Source organism: Felis catus, chromosome C1, assembly GCF_018350175.1.
Source record: "Felis catus isolate Fca126 chromosome C1, F.catus_Fca126_mat1.0, whole genome shotgun sequence".
NCBI classification, from domain to species: domain Eukaryota; kingdom Metazoa; phylum Chordata; class Mammalia; order Carnivora; family Felidae; genus Felis; species Felis catus.
The window spans coordinates 84,330,814-84,353,118 of record NC_058375.1 but is presented as its reverse complement, the minus strand read 5'-3'; the positions used below and the strand labels follow the sequence as shown (position 1 = coordinate 84,353,118).

At 38.0% G+C, this 22,305-nt stretch overlaps 1 protein-coding gene and 1 pseudogene across 9 annotated transcripts in view; one reads left to right on the top strand and one right to left on the bottom strand.

Moving 5' to 3' along the window:
- The window catches only part of SNX7 (sorting nexin 7), a 311,909-nt gene that overhangs the window by 47,747 nt on the left and 241,857 nt on the right, over positions 1–22,305 (bottom strand). For all 9 annotated transcript variants that reach the window (XM_045036260.1, XM_045036251.1, XM_045036250.1 and 6 more), the window contains one exon: positions 13,004–13,129. The gene's annotated coding sequence lies outside the window, so the exon portion shown is untranslated. The remainder of the gene's footprint in view (positions 1–13,003; positions 13,130–22,305) is intronic.
- LOC123379725 lies at positions 16,598–16,690 on the top strand (annotated as a pseudogene).

Genomic DNA, 22,305 nt, shown 5'->3' with positions numbered 1-22,305 from the left:
TGTACTTATTCCTTCCGCCCAAATGAATTTTCTCCCAGGAAGCTCCACAATCACACAGAAATGGCCCCTAGGGGTGAATATTTAATCCTTGATTATATTTAATCCTAATACAACCAAGTGAGAGAGCTATTATGTCCCTCATCTTACAATAAGAAATCTGAGATCAGAAATATACCTCAGTCATAATCACTTGCTGCTGTCTGCTTTCACTCTGCTTTTAGAACATATCAAGGTCCTTCTTGCCTTTATATTGGTTGTTTTCATTGTCCAGAAAATAACAAACTCCAGGCTGACTCCTTAACATTCAATTTTAGTCAAGTGTCACCCTCCCAGGAGGCCTTCTCTGACCTGCCTCTCTACAGCAACTTCTCAGCCATTACTCACTCTCCCTCCCCACCACCCTCTGATGCTTCATAGCTCTTACCAATTTGCAGTATCATTTATTTGTTTATTTTTATAATGTATCTGTTATTTGTCTTCTCAACTAAAATTTAAGCTTGAAGAAAGAAAGAACCTCGAACCTACTTTATCCCCAGAAGCTAAATAAATATTTGGTGAAATAATAAATCTAAACCTCAAGCTCTAGATGGTACCTCACAATTAAATCTGGGAATAATTATAAAATTCCATTCTTCTTAGCTACTAAGAAGATATTTTATAAATATGTAAATACACACATTTGCAAATTTTATAGAGGATATTATAAAGATCAAACAATCTGGTGATATCGTTCAATGTTGAAGAGAAAGAAAAGGAAAATGGCAAATGTGGCTTTTTTTGCCCCCAAATAAAATTTGATCACTTTATAATTTTGCCTTAGATAGGTCCTCATAATAAAATCTACTTAATCTAAGGCAATTGAGAGCCTCTTTTCTACATAACAGTCTTCATACTGAAGACATTTCTGGAAATCTGTCATTGTACTTTTCAAAATAAATAATCCCAAGTCCTTTAGCCTTCTCTTAGGGGTCCTATTGCTTTTCCTTTATTAGATCCAGATATGAAATACTCTGGCACTTGTGACTTTATTTGCAACTTAAATCAAGTACTGCAAACTCAAATGCCTACAAGGCTAGGAAGATAATAAAAATGAATGATCCTTTGGTCTTTGTGTCAATATATTTACATTGTATAAATGAGGGGTGGATGCCTAGATACAGGGCTGGTGGCTGCAATGTGCAGTTCCTGTCAGTTATTGCCATTGACCTTGAGTCGCTGGATCTTCCAATATTTCAAGAGAAGCCAGAAATCCAGATTTTTATGAGAAAACTTCTAAACCACTTTAGGCTATATACGAATGTTTGTGTATCCAATGCTAGCAGTTGTTTGTGACTCTAAGATAATGATTCTCTAGTTGTTTTTCTCAAGACACATGCAGCCTTTGGCTCTCTGAGACCTTTAACTATCTATGTTAGGACACATTATTCTACCAGACTGTGGGGGAAGCAACATGTCACATGGCATCCTCGATTAATAATAATTACCGTACTTTTTCCGAGTTCATGTAAATGCCTGAGGCAGTCCTGGCAATTGACGATACTGAATAATATTAGAATAACCTTGCTTTTCTTCTGAGTTACATATTCACTTTCTATATTGGTTTTTTTTTTTGTGTTTATTCTTTATTACAGACCTCCCTGCTTTCTTTTTAGTTTATTGGCATTTGAGCCACCAGTATACCCCAGTCATATCATCAGATAATGATTCTCAATAACCTAATGTATGAAGTGTATTTTTTTTCCTTCAGCATTCTTCCTTAACTAGTATTCTAATGCATTATTTTAATTTGGCCCATTCACTGTACTTGAACAGCATACTATATATTCAATAACTGAACTATAGATTATATGTTAAAATTGTCTCATAAATCCAGCTCTTCCCCTTTACCAAATCAATTCTAGTTAGTTTCATTCCTTTTTACCCATTTCAGTAGGCTTCCAATTATTTCTTTACTTTAAGTTTCATGCCCATTTTGCCATTAACAATGTTGCCCAAATAAATATTCTAAGACTGTGGTTTTACCATAATCAGATAAATGTTCATATCTAACTATCTATCTTTTAATAGTTTCCCCAACAATCTAATATTTAGTCCCAAATCTTCAAAGACTACTTGTTTTCATCCCTCTCTGACTTTGCCAGACCCTTGTACCTTTCAGACTCTGGTCAAACATCTATTGATATCATGCAGAAACACTTGAATATAATATATAATGAGGGTCAGAATGGTGTCTGTGGTCAGGTAACCAAGGAAAAGAAACTAGCTTATAGAAGAACTAAGGGTAACTCTATGCTATAACCAACTTAGCTACTCAGGCCTCTGGCCATATACTCAGCTGGAGACCAACCCACACATTAAGCTTGTGAAAAATGCCCTTAGCCATGCACTCAGGTGAGAAAGAGAAAGAAAAAGGAAGAGAGAAAATAAAATTCACTACCCTATAGACCAAAAAAAGGAGAAAAAGCAAAACAAAACAAGTCTACCACTTCATTCAAAGAGTATACCTTCAAGGAGAGCATAAGAGTAGATACGAATCTGATGTTTCTTCAGGCGGCATCCGTCTCCCCTCCCAGTGAAAGCACTAAGTGGGAACCAGAGCTTAAAGATACAAATTTTCTGTCCATCAACTGATGAATGGATAAAGAAATTGTGGTTTATATACACAATGGAATATTACGTGGCAATGAGAAAAAATGAAATATGGCCTTTTGTAGCAACGTGGATGGAACTGGAGAGTGTGATGCTAAGTGAAATAAGCCATACAGAGAAAGACAGATACCATATGGTTTCACTCTTATGTGGATCCTGAGAAACTTAACAGGAACCCATGGGGGAGGGGAAGGAAAAAAAAAACAGGTTAGAGTGGGAGAGAGCCAAAGTATAAGAGACTGTTAAAAACTGAGAACAAACTGAGGGTTGATGGGGGGTGGGAGGGAGGGGAGGGTGGGTGATGGGTTTTGAGGAGGGCACCTTTTGGGATGAGCACTGGGTGTTGTATGGAAACCAATTTGTCAATAAATCTCATATAAAAAAAAAAGATACAAATTTTCTTACAACCACCAACTTTTTCATCTGGTGCTCAAAGAAGTTGACTCTGGGGCTTTCTGAAAGGTGGTATGTGAATCTCCATTCCAAGGAGCACTCAATGAAAATTTGAAGAATATACAGTTGATGTCTTGCATGCCAACTTTAGAACTTACCTTCTATACCTGTACATACCCCAACACTACCACCACCACCAACACTTAAAATGTGGTTTCACTAAATTCATTATTCACAATTTCTGCAACACATTTTTCTAAGACGGAAAGTATGCCTTTTAAAATTTTTTTCCTTAGGGAAGAAATTAAAACTCTATTGAAAATATTTAAAAATAACAAAATCATGATTCAGTTCATGATCGAGGAGCTAGTATTAGATTTACCCTTATGTAATAGAAAACTATGCAATGGGAGAAGAGCAAACTGATTTCAAACATTGAAACATGGACAGTATAAGGCTGTGACCCTCGAAAGAAGGAAAGCGCATGAGGTCAATTTCCCATTCATGCTGGCTTGTTGTCAGGAGAGATTTCCAAATCATTTCTGAGAAAATTGAAGAAGCAAAGAATTGCTATCTGGCTGGAGGGAGTAAAAACTAAGTGGGTAAAAGAAATGGTTATTAGGCTTTGGGGATTCTAAGGCATCTGTAATTGTTAGGGCAGGCTCTGGAGAGATGAAACCACTGAGAGGAAGCCTGAGAAATTAGCATAGAGATTCCCCTCTAGTCGTTGGCCAGATTCTAAGCTGTGCTTGTGCAGGGCATGAGTCTGTGAGGATAAGCAAAGAACAGCTGCTGGGGGACTGAGAGGTGAACAGAGATTTCAGAGCCGCGGAGTGCGGGGGAAACATTGGCATTCCCATCCCAGCCAGATGGAGATATGCTGATGAACAACTTGAGCATTCAGTTGAGAACTCAGAAAGCCTATGCCTTAGGATTTAGGACCGCAGCCTAAGATCCTTATTCTTGCAACGTGCTAGGACTAACAGCGAATGAGAGCAAAGGGATCTGCCACGAATTTAACTTTATTTCAGGACAAAACCCCCTCTTCACAGGAAAATGACATCACCTAGAAGCTCTACCAGATATGCAAAAAGCAAGATGACCCGTGAGACCCATTTCAACAGAAAGTTGGCCAATAAAAGATTCATAAATGATTCAAATGTTGAAATTAGCAGTGAAGGAATCGGAAGAGCTGTTATAAATATGGCAAAATTTTTAGTAGAAAATATGGGCAAAATGTATGAATAGATAGAGAGTTTCAGCAAAAAGTTGAAACTCTAGAAGAGGACTGACTAGAAATGTTAGAATTGAAAAGAAAGTCTTTCCAAAACAAAGGATTTATTGAAATATTTAATGGACTTGAGAAAGCAGAAATTTTCATAATCCCAAAGTCAGATTTCAATCTATACAAGCTATCTAATATGACCCAGAGAGGAAATATAAAAGAACGAAAAATGCAGGCCAAAGTTTCCATACATGTGGACTAATTTCAGACAGTTTAACATACATGCAACTACAGTCCAAATGGAGTTGAGACAGAATATGGAGCAAAACAGAAAATATTTGAAAAGATAATGGCCAAAAATTATCTAAATGTGATTAAAAATATCAATCCACAAATTCAAGAAGTACAGCAAATTCCAGGAGAATGAATAAATATAAAAACCACACTGGAGCACATCAGAGTGAAACTTAAGCATATCAAAGACAAAGAAGAAAATCTTAAAACCAGCAAGGGACAAAAAACATATTATATTCATGAGTACACCAATAAATATGATGCTCTCTTCTCATCAGAAAGAAATGGAAGCCAAAAGAAAATGGAATGACATCTTTATTGACATATTCAAGGACTTAGAATCATATATCCAGCAAAAATATGTATCCAAAAATGAAAGCAAAATAAAGATGCTTCAGATAAACAGGTGCTTAATGCCTTTGGCATTAGCAAAGTCACACCACACAAATAAAAAGGAAGTTCTTGGGTTAAAGAGAAATGTTCCTAGATAAAGTCTGGACCTATACGAAGTAATGAAGATCACCGAAGGTGGTAAATATGAGGGCAAATATAAAAGGTTAAATTAAAATTTTTTTTTCCAAAAGAACATGTAACAGATGCAAAGAGCAAGATAGTAAGTTTGAACCCAACCATATCAATAATTACAATAACTCTAGGTAGACTCAACCACTCTACTTAAAAGACTTGCCAGGGGGGCTTGGGTGGCTCAGTTGGTTAAGCACCAGACTGATCTCTGCTCAGGTCATGATCTCACAGTTTGTGAGATCAAGAGTCACATCGGGCTCTGCACTGACCACAGGAAGTCTGTTTGGGATTCTCTCTCTCTCTTTCTGTCCCTCTTTCCCTCTCTGCTTTCTCTCTCTCAAAATAAATAAGTAAACTTAAAAAAACATTTTTTAAAGACTTGCAAGGTTGGAAACAAGACTCAACTAAATGCTGTTCATAAGGGATCTATTTTAGGTATAAGGACACAGATATGATGAAACAAAGAAAATTATGTGGTATGGTTCAAAGTCAATGTGTATTAACATAGATAAAGAGGGAGAATTCCTAATGATAAAAGTGTCAATTTATTAGGAAGATACAATAATCTTAAATATATTTAAGTGAATAGCACAGTTTCAAAATACCTGAAAACATGAGGAAAAAAGGAAAAGAAAAAATAGGCAAGTCCACAATCCCACGTAGAGATTTTCACATTTTTCTCCCAGTAATTAAAACATAAATCAGACAAGAAATTCAGTAAGGATACAAAAGATTGGAAGAACACTACTAACACTTGATCTAATTGACATTTATAGTGCACTATGCCCAACAACTGCATAAAATATATTACTTTCAAATGTAGACGGGAAATTCATCAAAACAGATCATATGCTGGGCTATAAAAATGAGCCTTAATAGGTTTAAAAGACAGAGAATGTTCCTTAAAAACAATGGGATTTAAACTAGAAATCAATTTGGAAAAGTAGAAATCTCCTAATATACGAAAATTAATTACCACACTTCCAAATAAGCTATGGCTCAAGGAATTAATTTGGAAATTATGAAATATTTTGAATTCATCTGACTGCTGTTTAAGAATAGACAAAGGGGCTGGGGCACCTGGGTGGCTTATTTGGTTAGGTATCTGACTTTGGCTCAGGTCATGAACTCACCATTCCGGAGTTTGAGCCTCATGTTGGGCTCTGTGCTGACACCTCAGAGCCTAGAGTCTGCTTCACATTCTGCGTCTCCCTCTCTCTCTTTCCCTCTTCCCCACTCTCACTCTGTCTCTGTCTTTCTCAGAAATAAACATTTAAAAAAAAGTTAAAAAAATAGACATAGGGGAGAAGGCAAGGCCAGAAACAAGGAGAGCAGTTAGATGGTTATTACATACATCCACATGGCATGATGTGGGTGGTAACAAGGTGTGAGAATTGGTCAGGTTCTGAATATGTTTGAAAATATAGACAATAGAATTTGTGACAAATAAAGTATATAAAGTATGCATGTATTCATACATATTTAGTATTAATATATTAATATTAGTATGATTAGTATTTAGTATTAAGTAAATAAAGGTAAATATGAAAAGAAAGAGAGAAGTCAAGAATTAATGTGAGATTTTTGCCTGAGTATGCAAAAAGATGGAACTGCCATTAACTGAAATGGGGAAGATGGGAAGAGAAACAAGTTTGGAGAGCAAATAGTGTAAGCTGAGTTTTGATCACAGATACTCACTTTAGATGCCTATTATCCATTTTAGAAATGTCCACTAGACAGCTGGATATATGACTCTGCTATTCAAGGGACAGGTTGCAATTAGGATATATATTTTAGAAATATATAAAATAGTTTATATCTGAAATAAATTCTACACTATATGCTTGCATGCTGAGATCACTAGTAGAGTTAAGACTTATCCCTGAAGCACCCTAACATTAAGCGTCCAGATAGATGAGAAAGAATCATCAAAAACCTCCAAGAGATGGCCAATGGCATGGCAGGAAAACCAAGGATTTGATGTTCTGGAAGTCAAATGAAAGTGTTTCAAGGAGGAGAGATGACCGAATTTGTTAACTTCTAGTTGTAGGTCAAGTAAGATGACAACTGTGAATTGATCTTTGATTTAGAACGTGTAAGTCAGCTGGTGACCTGGAAAAGATTAGCAGAAGGGGGATGTTGTGGGTGAAAGCCTGACTATTGACTTCAAGAGAAAATGGACACAGAGTAAAATATGGACTTAGAGTAACACAGAGTATTTAGAAGTGAAGTGGCAAGAACTGGGAAATTCTCTTCTAATCGCTTCACCAGGAAGACAAGGAAAGTGTTGGCGATTAGGAGTGTGAGGAGAGGAGAGGAAGTATAAATTAGTTAATATGGGAGAATGGGAAAATGAGCAGGAAATGTGCTATTATCGTTGAGCAACATTAACAGCCAGTTAAAGTAATTCATTATGAACTTAAGTGAAACCAATCATCACGGTTGCTTGTTTTTCTCTAGACATTTTCATTTGAGCAGGTACAGGGATAAGGCAGAGATTTAGATTTAACCAGGATTGGGACTTTTGCCTCTTAAATACAAGAAATATAAAGGTGTATTCAAGGAAATGATTATAATGATTGACAATGGAACCTAAAAAAGAGAGGGACAACATGAAAATAAGTAAAAAGCTGGTAGAATCAGTGAATTTCACTATGGAGGGGACTGAATGAGCATCAGAACAGTAGGAGTGAGCAGAAAGACTAAAAGATGCTGTTTAGAGACCATATTGCTTGGCTGAAAAATTATAGAGGGAGTTCATGATTGGTGCTGTCAGTGGGAATGAGAGTCTGTGGTGGTTTAGAGGAAAAAAGTCATTGAATGACAGCAGTTAAAGAAACTGAAATTTTAGGGGCTTGGGAAAATAACCCAAATGAATATTGAAAGCACCCACTGTTATGACAAGGGTAGTGTTGGAGAGCATGACAGCAAGCCAGGAGCTAACATCTTCGAGGAATAAGAGGATGTTGGCTGGCAGATGGGTTGGTAGATGGGTTGCATACGGGTACAATCTGTTGGCTTAGAAAGGAAAGAGAACAGTCTAGAAGGGACATTTAGGAGCAAGAAGGATTCTTGCCTCACCTCTAATACCTGAAGTACCACAAGTTCAGGAGGGAAGACAGACACCCCCAAAGATATCCAACCCCAAAATGATTTCCTCAGCAGAGAATCTGCTTTCAAACTTGTTCTTAATGACAGAACAGTCCTGGTTTCTAGAAATAGCCCTGGAGAAAATGGTTGTCACTAAATCTGCTTTTCTGGCTGTTGAAGTGTCTGCTCCGTCTTGACACTTCCTTTGGTGCCGTAAAAAAAGTGTTACTGCTGCATCTCTGGTAGTCTCAACCAACCCTCAATCCACTCACAACTTTGAAGATCTCACACCTTTTGACAAAATTAGTTTCCATGGGATGAGACAGAGGTTCTCTCTTGTCTTTTGCAGGGGAAGGATAAGCCAAGAGATGATGGGCTAGTTTAAAGCACACTTGGCTACTGTTGCAGGCAGAAGGTAGGAAAACTATGCTGTCAGGAAACACTAAATATAAAACTGAAGTATGCAATTTATCAATACTCTGGAACACACTAAGTAGGACTATGTGGTGGACCCTGAAAGCAACCAGAAAGTTCTGAAAGGTGAACCCTCCAAGCTGGGAAAATGTCAGAAGACTATATTAAAGAAGAAACACAATCAATGGACAAACGCTCATCTCCCTCATAATTTGGCATGTTTTTCCTTTTTAAGTTGGTTTTTCAGCAGAGGGAAACTCTTCTTAAGGGTTAACTTACTAGACTATTACACTATAGTCAGGAATGAATTCCTAACATCTGATGAATCACCTCCTTAGGAGAAGGAGGAGAGAGTCAAGTGAAATGTGGAATATGTCACAATGAAAGCACAAGATGGGAGCACTGACAAGGCAAGACCTAAGAAGGCAGACCCTAGAGACTGAAAAAACAAACATACAAACGAAGAGAAACGAAAATTGATTCCCCAGGGAAGCCTCCAGAAGAAAAGCAGTTCTGGTGACACCTTGCTTTTATTCTGACCTCCAGATTTGTAGAAGTATACATTTGTGTTGTTTCAAGCCACCAAATTTGGGGCAATTTGTTACAGCAGCAGTAGGAAATTGAAACAGTAAGCTGATACTCTACCACCAAGAAGTCAAAACAGTGGTTGATTTCACTACTTTCTCTTACAAAAGACTCCCTGAGCCTAGTGGAAAACACGTCAAGCTTCTGTTCTGAATAAACGCACTCCAAAGGTTGCAACCCTTAAAATAAAGATTCAAATGACTTTCATCATTTAATTAGGAAACTTGTTTGACAATGCCAGACCTCCTGCACTTTCACCCGAAATGGAAATGAAAGAGATTCTGTTTCCAGCATGAATTCCATAAGTATTTGTTGGCCATGATACAGAGCAAAATTTACAAAGAGAATTTTTGGCAATAAAATAAATTGGAGATCTTTGGGTACTTGTTCTTTCCATAAGTGAATTTTATGCAATCTGACCAATGGCATTGATCTGATCTGTTTTCTTTTTCTTTCTCTTTTCTTTCCTTTTTTTTTTTTTTTTTGGAGTGATAATAACAAACCTAGTACTTTGCCTTTGTACTTTGCCTCGTACTATAGCCTTTGACAAAATGTTTTGCATACATGTCTCAGGTGATCAGCACCACGTTCTTAGGAGGTGATTGAGACTTTTATTGTTTTTTATTATTTTATTTTATTCATAAAAAGCCTAAGTTTCAAGCAACATTGACTTCTCAAATGTCATCCAACTATAAATGACAGAGAAGCAACAGAAAATCTCTTATTTAATTATGAACACTGTATATCCACATGCCTCTTCATTTTATGCTGTGCTTTTCTGGTGTAAGATTCTTTTAAAAAGCAATGATGTGTTCTTAGCAAAATAACTGGATAAAATGTTTATTATTCTAACTTTTTCTTCTGATATATATATATATATATCAGATATATATATTATAATATATATTATTATAATTATATATTATATATAATTATATTATATTATATTATATATTATTATAATTATATATATAATTATAATAATATATATAACTTTTTCTTCTGATATATATATATATATACATATATATATATATATATATATATATATATATTTTTTTTTTTTTTTTTTTTTTTCCAGGCACCAGGTCTACAACAGTGAAAAAGATGAAATTCCTATCCTCAAGATGTTCATTGTGTAGAAGAGACAACATGGTAGAGTGGTATTTGCCCTTACGGTTGGTGGGGGCTATGATAGGGGTCAATACTGGGTCAGAGGAGCAGAGAACAAGGGACACTAATATAGGATTGGGGACATCAGGGAGGACTTCTCAAAAGTGATAATTCAGATATGTTAACTGTAGCTGAGAAAATTAGTCCAGCAAATGGGAGATGGGGGTGGAGAAGATGTTTCAGGAAGAATAAATAAAGCAGGCTGGGAATAGGTTTCCAAGAATGTTTCAATAGGGCAGAACTGCCTTCTCCCCCAACACTGGGTAACACATTTACTATTCAACAGATGCTACCCAGATGCCAATGGGACAGTGTTGAGTCTTACTGGTCTTTCTAGGAGGCCACCTGAGTAGAAAGATTTTGTTTTTCTTTCCTTATTTTTCTTTTCTCAAGAAATCACTAGAACTTTCTGATATCAAATGTTAATTTGTTCACTTCATATCTAAAATGAGTTTCCTGATTCCTTCTAGGAGAACTGCTAAAACACACTTATCTTTTCAGACTTTTAGCTCTTGTCCATGAGGATACCCTTCCCTGAATCTTGCCAGTTTCCCTGCCCTGGAAAGAACAGATGTGATAAGAACATCTTAAAATGTCATTACTACACCACTTTGCAAATTTCTTAACTCCAGATGTATCAGGCCTAGAATGTATAAAGCATTTTAACAGCTTACAATTGCAAAATTAATGCAAAGCAATGTTATATTAAATAACAGTTCATTGGTTTACCATGTTGTATGTTGTATGTAACAAACAGTGCAAATTAATTCACTAAGGGTCATGCTGGGGACTTAAGAAAAGAAAAAAATCAGTTGCTTTTCTAACATGCAAAATTTACCCCTAGGTAGAATAAATTAATTTATTAAATATAGCTGCAGAATTTATTTATTGTGCAGGGTTTGAAAAATGGGAGATAGGTACACTCTTTTAGCTGTTTAAAATATGGGGTTAAGACGTTAAAATAATTTATCAAGAGGAGAGCCTGGGTGGCTCAGTCGGTTAAGTGTCTGACTTTGGCTCAGGTCATGGACTCACAGTTCATGGGTTTGAGCCCTGCATCTGGCTTTGTGCTAACAGTTCAGAGCCTGGAGCCTGCTTTTGATTCTGTGTCTCTCTCTGTCTCTGTCCTTCCCCACTCGCACACTGTCTCTCTCTCTCTCTCTCTCTCTCTCTCTCTCTCTCTCTCTCAAAAAAAAAATGAATATACATTAAAAAAATGTTTTAATAATTTATCCAGAAAATTCATAAGGACTCCAGCAGGGTGCAATGCACAGCGGGGTGCAATGCACAGAAGGTGCCAGTGAGGCAACATGACTTTCGAGCAGGACCTTATCTTCTCCATTCATTGCTTACTTTCCCACCACCTAAAACAGTGCTTGGCACCCAGTAGATGCTTAGTAGTTATATATTCATTAAGGGAACACATGAATACCTGTTATAGTTTGAATTATGTCCCCGCCACCCCAAACCCATGTGTTGAAGTCCTAACCCCAAATAACTCAGAGTGTGACCTTATTTGCTGACAGACTCTTTAGAAAGGTAATCACACTATAATGAGGTCATAAGAGTAGGCTTTAATCCAATATGACAGGAATCCTTCTAAAAATGGTAAATTAGGAGAAAGATATGCACACAGGAAGAACAGCATGTATTGATGAAGGCGGAGATCAAGGTGATGTTTCTACAATCCAAGGAATAGCAAAAATTGCCAGCCAGCCACCAGAATCTGGGCGAGAGGCATGATGGAATAGATTATCTCTCACAGGCTTGCTGAGATCTTAATCTCAGATTTAAGCCTCCAGAACTGTGATATAATAGATTTCTGCTCTTTAAGCCACCCAGTTGTCAAGCCCTAACATACTGATGTAGTATCTTTCCAGTTATGTCTTGAATATCCAAGTTATCAGCTATCTTTATTTTAATGTTCTATATGACTTGCATAAGTTCTTCAGTTGTGTTTATGTCAGCATTTGACTACCTAACTGCTCTGTAAAATAGTAGATCAACCTACTAGCTTTGTATTTCACATATCATAAAACTGTTCACTGTGCAAGTGTTCAGAAAAATGCTTAAGTGTACACAAGCTATAAAATAGTCTCATCTCTTCCATTAAGTATCTTCCGCATATGCTTGAAGATTAAATGAGATGAATTTTTGCAACATATATAGATGGCCCAGAGAAAGCCCTCAGGAGATGAAATTTGCAAAGATAATGGCTTAATTTAGTGTAAAAGAAAGATGTGTTAAAATTATATATTATGGGTTTAAACTCTTACCAACCATATGACCTTGAGCAACCTACGCAATCTGTCTGTGTTCTTGGAGAGGTTATGTTTGTTCATGTTCTCTTGTAATGATTTTGTAATAGGATGTAAAGATGATTGTGTTAATATATGAAAATCTCTTAGCATAGTGATGACCACATAGCAAGAACTCAATAAGAGATAGTTTTGTTGTTACCCAATGAATATAAAAACACTGTGCCAGACACTGCGTAGGAGTTGGAAATATAATAAGTGTCAAAAGTGAACAAGTTTTACTTCTTAGTAAATTCAAAAAAGCGTATGAAACTATTATGGTTAGAAAATGCCAGATGCTGTAACTAATAAACCACCAAATTCCCATGGCTTACCCCAATAGAAGTTTACTACCTACTCAAGGAAAAGTCCAAGGTGGCTGTTCCTGTTTGGCAGGTGTATCTTCCCTTTATGCGGTGATTCAAGGAACTAGACTCCTTCTGCCTGTGGCTCTGGATTCCATTAGGACCCCAGTGTCCTCTGCCTCCAGCCAGCAAAAAAGAAAAGGGAGAGAGTATAAGAGATGTTGGAGAAGCATAACTACTTTTCAAAAACCCAGATCCAAGAGGGACCATCCTGCTTCAGCTCATGTCTCATTGATGAAAATCATTTGACCTGGATGGGAAAAGTCTAGAAAATGTAGTCTCTGGCCCAGAAGAACTCCCAGCAACTCATACAATGAAAGTGGGAGATGCAGCTTTGCACAGTGACAAAATGGAATGACCCCAGGGTGAGGAGGAAGTATAGAATATGGTCTGGGTGTGAAACCAGACATTCTCAAGGCTCCATATTAGAACTCTGGAGTTCTGAGCACTTTTAAACCTACTGTCTGTCATATAATAAACAGTGGAAACTCCTACTTGGTGGTACAGGCAGGAAAGAAAAAAGACTGATGGGGAAATACTGTTAAATCCTACAGGAATTGGTTACTATGATAGGACTCCAGAGTGATAGTCTAATGAAAGAATTTAAGCTTAAGGTTGAAGAGTTTTGATGTAGTTTTACTTCCACTCATCCCTGATAGTTTGAGGCTGTACATGAGCTAGAATATTATTACTTGGTGCAATCATTCTTCAGTAAACACAAATGGCTGGAGTGCGTTGGGCCTGATCTTATGAGGTATGATTGAGCTTTCTGCTTTTTGTTATTTTGCTTAATAAAAGATCAGTAAAACAAAAGTAGCATTCAGTAGCAGCACTTAGCATTTCAGAAGATCTTTTGCCCAAAACTAGCTAGGTCAGCAGCACTACTGCACAATTTTCTGCTGCACAGTAAGAGTTTTCAAATTCCGATGCTGAAAATGCCATACATGGAGATACAACGCATAGAGCAGAGATATGTAAGAAACTTTCCAGGTTGTGAAAGCATTTTCTCAGAACTAATAAACCCAACCAAATGGTTGATGGCTGGTCTCGGGCTGGGGGAAAAAAAGCTACCCAAAGGGAAATGTGCACCGACTAGCATTAATTTATCTGTGAGCCAACTGTTCCATATTAAAGGCAGTCAACAGAAAATGCTTTCCTAGAGGACTTAAATAGGCTTGCATTCAATTTGAAAATAATTCATTGTGTTAATTTCTTATTAAAATTATGTCTTCATAACAGAAGGGCAGAGTTTACTCTTATTTCATGGGTAAATTTTTAAAATTGCATAATTTAACAATGTAGAGTTTTTTCCTTTTTAAATATCCATAATTAGTGATGAAATCACAGTGTAGCATATACTTGCTATGGCTGAAATGTTTCCTCATTTGTATTATTCAAAATGTTATTCTCCATGAGTAGTTATTTTTTTAAAAAGATATCGATAATTTTATCAGCAAATATTAGGGCTGTGGGTCAAATGATACTCAGAGAACACATGAAATTTCTATGTGCTGCCTTTGCTTTACAGAATATTTTCATATTTAATGGTAGGGTCTTCTTAAAATATTCAGTATTGATTGAAGTTCTAAAGCTATTTAAATATTCCATTAAAGTTCATCAAAGAAAAATATGAGCACTATAATTTAGTACAAAAAGGTTGCTACTAATACATGAAAATTGGTGTATCAAAAATAATGATAGTGATGCAGTTGCTTATAGGAGAGAATGTTTTAGAAGTTGCATCAAATGGCTAGCTGTTTTATTTGCTAGGTCAAATGAGATGAGTCCAATTTATCTAATGCTGTTTGTCTCTTATATGACTAAAGCCTTGTGTATTTAGGAAGATACAGGTTTGGGCAATAAAGCAGGGGCCTACCTAAATGGGCCCAAGCAGTTAGTGAAAGGCCATTTCCATGGCAAGAAAAAGAAGACCTTTTACCAAAAGGGAAAATCTACATGATAGTTTATAAATTACAAGGAAGAATATTTAAGGTCTAAGAAAGAATCCTCTGTCCAGTAGTAAAAGGCAAAACAAAATAAATGAAAGAGATTATCACAGTCAGGAGAGCTTTAACCAGTAATTTATCCCAAGAGCTCCAAATATTAAAAATATTTAGTTTCTAGGGACTAGAAACTAAAAGGAATAGAAAGAGGAGTATAATAGTTTCGTCATCACAACTTTTTAGTGTTGACTTTCCAAATTTCTTTAATTTTTACATAAGAGAAGAGCTCAGTGGAAGGGGAACTGGTTACTGATTCTGGGAGACATATAATATGTGACTTTGGAAAAATCATTTATTCACCCTTGGCCTCTATTACCTGAGAGGTAAAATAGAAGGTTTAAATTCAATGACTCAAATCTGTCTTTTCCTCCAGTATTCTGAGCCTCTTGGCCATTCTAGTGCTGGGGTTCCCAGTTCAGTGACATAAAGAAGAGGCACCTCTTTCAACCTAGGGTTGGTCCAGCAGTCTGAGGTTCCCCAGACACATTTATGGTCCAGAAACACAAAAGAAGAAACACGAGCTTGTGGCAAAATAATCACTGAAGCAGGAACTTTTAAAAAGCATATAGTACCCCAAACTCAACTTCAAAGCCAGACAGAACAGCAAGGTGATATTACTGTAAGTGATCCCCAGTTCCATATATCATTCTGTAGTTTAGCTTCAAGAAAGACTTTCTAGATCACAGCAAGAAAAATTAACCAAATGTTCAGAGAAACTATCCATTACTGAGAATAGATGACGCTTTACAGAGTTGACTGATTGGCTTAACTGACATCTCATTCACTTTTGCACACAATCATAAAGTAACAGTTTTCCTACACATTGTCAGTGTGTAAGCCATTAGTTCCCAACTAAACCAGGAGACCTGTTTTAAAAATGAACCTGAGAAGAACCATTTCATATTATATCATTTTTTTCTTGCACAGTAGATTAATATGGCTTCATGTTTGCCAAATGCATTATCATGTTAGAGCCAAGAAAACTAACAAATAAATTGTTATTCTACTGTAAAATTAATCTTGAATGAAGGAATTCAGATGGTCATAAGTAAGCATTTTCCCAGGCTTTATTCCAAAATCAATAGTGAAGTTTGATGTAAAGACTAAACATATAGATACCCTATCACCTACCTCAGTTCAACACGTTTCAAGAAGCTGAAGTAAATAAATTGTATGAAAACTACACATCTGTAGCACTCATTATCTCCATGGGCACTCAGCCCATGTCCTGTTATGAGATGAAAGGGGTTTGGCAGAGTTGAAAGAAAATTTGCAAATATGTCACAGAGCTCACCTTTTCCTCTTACATATGACTGGTTGGCACTAAATTATTGGGCCCTTTGTCCCATCATGGGTATCCTTCATCACCACCATCCAGGCCTCAAAGCTGCTTTCCTTCCTGCAAAAGTGTCTTGATATCCCTTTCCAAGAATTTCTCACAACAGTGAGTTGAAATCAGAGAACTAGAGTCTGACCATTCCAGGTTACACAACTTCCTCTTGCTCCCAAAAGGAATGAAAGGTTACTGATAAATGAATGAATTCATTAGGAATACCTATAAGAATGGATAGAAAACAATCTTCCTGTCCTCACTTCCAATTAAAATTGGAACAAGACAAAGATTTGCATGGCCCCTATGAGGATGACATATAAATTTGTGAAGTATTCCATATTTTGGGGAGGTACAGGCTTTCAGTTATGGAATTAATAAGTCATGGGAATAAAAGCACAGCACAAGAAGTATAGTTATTGGTATCATAATAGTGATTACCTAGGAGAGAGGAGTTAAGATGGTGGAGTAGTATGAGGACCCTAAGCTTGTTTCGTCCCTGAAACTCAGAGAGATCAGTGTCAAGCCATTTTGAACACTTAGGAAATTGATCTGAGGATTAATGCAACAATCTGCATAATTGGAGCCAGAGAACTTGGCAGGTACGTAGTGCAGACAGGTGAATTGGGGGAGAGAAAAGCCGTGCAGCCATGGAGGGTAGGGAGCCATTTTCTCAGAGAGAGGACAGAGAGAGAAAGAGAAAGGGGGAGAGTGCAGCACATCGGAGACTGCACAAGAAAAGCAGCTGGAGAGAAAGAAAGAGAGAGTGAGAGTGAAAACACTCGCAGGGGACTGGACAAAAAAATCTGTTCCCCAAAACCAATGATGGGGAGAAAGAAGAGGGTTTCAGTGCTACCAGGATTCTATAAACAGTGGCGCACAGAGTCTGAAGTTTCAGAACTCAGCATCTGGTGGTGCTCTGGTGAAGAAGCAAGGCAAATCCCCAGCAGCAGGCAGCATGGTCTGAGGGGTGTGTGTGCCACACAGGGACAAGTGGTTCTCCTGATTGGGGTACATTTGGTAAAGGCCTTAAGGCCTCTCCACAGGCAAAAGTCCTGGCAGACCACAGAGAGCAGTAATGTTTACTGATATTGGAACAAAGACACCAGAGGGCAGCAAAACTCGGCGCCAGCTGTGTGTTGTGATTTGCCATATACTCTGGGCCTCTGCTGCTACACGACTACATGCACATTTTCTGGGACAAGCCAGCACCTGGCCATTGCTTGGCAAGACCCTCCCCCAGAGAGTCAGTGTGGGTCCAAGCTGCAGGGGTCTCTGAAGTGTGAGGTTTTGAAACATTGCCCCATCTGAGATAAAATTCTGGAGGGAGGTGCCACCTGGCAAGCAGACAGCTTGGACATGGACAAGGTAGAGGTGGGAAACAGACAGAGGCCTAGACAAAGGAGGGGTGCTTGATTGTGGGTCAGTAAGGGTAACTTTTATTACTTAAAAAGTTTTAAATTTTTTAAACTTTTTTTTTCCTTTCTCTTTTTTCTCTTTTCTATCAAGTTTCTCTCAACAAGCAGACTGACACATACCTAGGATCTAGCTTCCTTTATTTGATTTGTTTTGCTTTTAATTTTTAACTTTTATTTTTACCAACAAATGAGTCCAGGGTTGGATGGCTTCCCATGGGAATTCTACCAAATTCTAAAGAAGAGTTAATACTTATTCTTTTGAAGCTGTTCGAGAAAATAGAAGTGGAAGAAAAACTTACAAACTCATTCTATGAGGCCAGAATTATCTTGATTCCAAAACCAGATAAAGACCCCACTAAAAAGGAGAACTACAGATCAATATCCCTGATGAACATGGATGCAAAAATTCTCAACAAGATACTAAGAAACTGGATCTAACAATACATTAAATAATTATCCACCATGATTGAGTGGGATTTATTTCTGGGATGCAGGCCTGGTTCAATATCTTCAAATCAATCAATCAATCAATGTGATACATCACATTAATAAAGGAAGGATAAGAACCACATGATCCTTTCAATAGATGCAGAGAAAGCATTTGGCAAAATACAGCATTCTTTCTTCATAAAAACCCTCAAGAAAGTAGGGATAGAAGGATCATACATCAATATCATAAAAGGCATATATGAAAGACCCACTGATAATATGATCCTCAATGGGGAAGAACTAGAAGCTTTCCCCCTAAGGTCAGGAACGTGACAAGGATGTCCATTCTCACCACTGTTATTCAACATAGTGTTGGAAGTCCTAGCCTTAGCAATCAGACAACACAAAGAAATAAAAGGCATCCAAATCAGCAAGGAGCAAGTCATACTTTCACTCTTCACAGATGACATGATACTCTATGTGGAAAACCCAAAAGACTCCACCAAAAATTTGCTAAAACTTATACATGAATTCAGAAAAATTGCAGGATATAACATCAATGTACAGAAATTGGTTGCATTTCTATCCACCAATAATAAAGCAGCAGAAGGAGAAATCAAGGATCGATCCCATTTACAATTGCACCAAAAACCATAAAATACCTAGGAATAAACCTAACCAAAGAGGTAAAAGATCTGTACGCTGAAAACAGTAGAAAGCTTATGAAAGAAATTGAAGAAGACACAAAGAAATGGAGAAAGATTCCACGCTCATGGATAGGAAGAACACATATTGTTAAAATGTCGATACTACCCAAAGCAGTCTACATATTCAATGAAATCCCTATCAAAATAACACAAGCATCCTTCACAGAGCTAGAACAAACAATTCTAAACTGTGTATGGAAACAGAAAAAAACCTGAATAGCTAAAGCAATCCTCAAAAAGAAAACCAAAGTCGGAAGCATCACAATTCCAGACTTCAACTGTGTTACAAAGCTGTAGTGACTAAAAGAGTATGGTACTGGCACATAAACAAACACACACCTCAATGGAACAGAGTAGAGGACCCAGAAAGGGACCCACAAACTTATTACCAACTACTCTTTGACAAAGCAGGAAAGATTATCCAATGGAAAAAAAAACAGTCTCTTCAGCAAATGGTGTTGGGAAAATTGGACAGTGACTTGCAAAAGAATGAACCCAAACCACTTTCTTATTCCATACACAAAATAAACTCAAAATGGATGAAAGATCTAAGTTTATGAAAGGAAATCATCAAAATTCTAGAGTAGAAAACAGGCAACAACCTCTTTGACCTCGATCACAGCAATCTCTTACTAGACATTTCTCTAGAGGCAAGGGAAAGTAAAGCAAAAATGAACCACTGGGACTTCATTGAGATAAAAAACTTCTCACAACAAAGGAAATAATCAACAAAACTAAAAGGCAACCAACAGAATGGGAGAACATATTTGCAAATGACATATTGGATAAAGGGTTAGTATCCAAAATCTATAAAAAAACGTATAAAACTCAACACCCAAAAAACAAATAATCCAGTGAAGAAATGGGTAAAAGACATGAACAGACACTTTGCTAACAGACACATGAAAAGATGCTCAACAACAGTCATCATCAGGGATATACAAATCAAAAACACAACAAGATACCACCTCACACCTGTCAGAATAGCTAAAATAAACAACTCAGGAAACAACAAATGTTGGCAAGTTTGCAGTAAAAGGGAAACCCTTTTGCACTGCTGGTAGGAATGCAAACTGGTGCAGCCACTTTGGAGAACAGTATGGAAGTCCCTCAAAAAGTTAAAAATAGAGCTACCCTATGACCCAGCAATTGCACTACTAGGTATTTATCCAAAGAATACAAAATTGCTGATTCGAAGGGGCACATGCACCCCAATGTTTATAGTAGCACTATCAACAATAGCCAAATTATGGAAAGCCCAAATGTCCATTGATTGATGAATGGATAAAGAAGATGTGGTATATGGCATATATATATGGCACACACACACGCACACACACACACCACACAATGGAATATTACTCGGTGATCACAAAGAATGAAATCTTGACATTTGCAACAATGTGGATGTGACTAGAATGTGAATCTAGAAAGAAATCTCATTTTACTCATATGTGGAATTTAAGAAACAAAACAGATGAACATAGGGGAAGGGAAGCAAAAACAATATAAAAACAGAGAGGGAGGCAAACCATAAGAGATTCAAATGCAGAGATCAAACTGAGGGTTGGTGGAAGGGTGTTGGGTAGGGGGATGGGCTAAATGGGCAAGGGGCATTGAGAAGGGCACTTGTTGGGATGAACACTGGGTGTTATAGGTAAGTGATGAATCACTAAATTCTACTCCTGAAACCATTATTACATTATATGTTAACTAACTCGGGTCAAAATAAAAAAAAATTTTAAATGGTATTGTAATAGTGTTGTGTTGTAATAGTGTCTTATGGTGATGGTAGCTACATTTGTGGTGAGCATAGCATAACATATAAACAAGTTGAATCATTATATTGCACACTTGAAACTAATGTAACATTGTGTGTCAACTATACTCAAATTAAAAAAAAAGTTTAAAAAAAGAATCTTCTTCTTAAGTCCTCTGAATTTAGAATCCTCAATAGCTCTATGTTCTTGCCTAAAAATGAACTAACACGTAACTGAGAGCTCCATCACTGAGAAGTTGCTGAATCCAAAAGGACATATTTGTACTTAATCGCTCCCAAATCCTTACCACCTTACCCCAACTACACCATTGATAGGGATGCTGAGGATCCTGAGAAGATGGTGTAGGAGGACGCTGGGCTCACCGCGCGTCCTGCTGATCACTTAGATTCCACCTACACCTGCCTAACTAACCCAGAAAACCGCCAGAGGATTAGCAGAACGGAGTCCCCGGAGCCAAGCGCAGGCGAGAGGCCCACGGAAGAGGGTAGGAAGGGCGGCGAGGCGGTGCGCGCTCCACGGACTGGCGGGAGGGAGCTGGGGTGGAGGGGCGGCCCCCCTGGCTAAGCAGAGTCCTGAGTCTGGCTTGCAAAAGCGGAGGGGCCGGACGGAGTGTGTTCCGACAGCAAGCAGGACTTGACATCTGGAAGGTTATAAGCTAACAGCTCTGCTCGGAGAACGGGAGGGCTGGAGGACAATGGGAGGGAGAGTTGTTGAGCCCCGGAGGACAGAGCGCAGCTTGGCAGGGAACAAAGGCACTCGCCAGCACCATCTCCCTTGCCCATCCCCCAGCCAAAATCCCAAAGGGAACCAGTTCCTGCCAGGGAACTTGCTTGCACCACGCAAACACCCAACGCTGTGCTTCTGCGGATCCATCCCTCCGGCGGGTCTGACTCCCTCCCGGTGCCGCAGGGCCCCTCCTGAAGCAGACCTCGGAAGGAAAAGCGAGCTGAGCCTACCCCTCCCGCCCCTGTGCACCTTGCAGATCCACCCCAGCTAATACACCAGATCCCTGAACCACAAGCCTGGCAGTGTGCATGTAGCCCAGACAGGCCACGCCACCCCACAGTGAATCCCACCCCTAGGAGAGGGGAAGAGAAGGTACACACCAGTCTGACTGTGGCCCCAGTGGTGGGCTGGGGTCAAACATCAGGTCTGACTGCGGCCCTGCCCCAAAGCAAGTTATTCAAGACAGCACAGGGGAAGTGCCCCACAGTTCCGCACCACTCCAGGGACTATCCAAAATGACAAAACAGAAGAATTCCCCTCAAAAAAACGTCCAGGAAATAACAACAGCTAACGAACTGATCAAAAACGATTTAAACAATATAACAGAAAGTGAATTTAGAATAATAGTCATAAAATTAATCGCTGGGCTTGAAAATAGTATAAAGGACAGCAGAGAATCTATTGCTACAGAGATCAAGGGACCAAGGAACAGCCAGGAGCTAAAAAATGCTATCGATGAGCTGCAAAATAAAATGGAAACAACCATGGCTCAGACTGAAGAGGCAGAGGAGAGAATAGGTGAACTAGAAGTTAAAATTATGGAAAAAGAAGAAGCTGAGAAAAAGAGAGATAAAAAAATCCAGGAGTATGAGGGGAAAATTAGAGAACTAAGTGATGCACT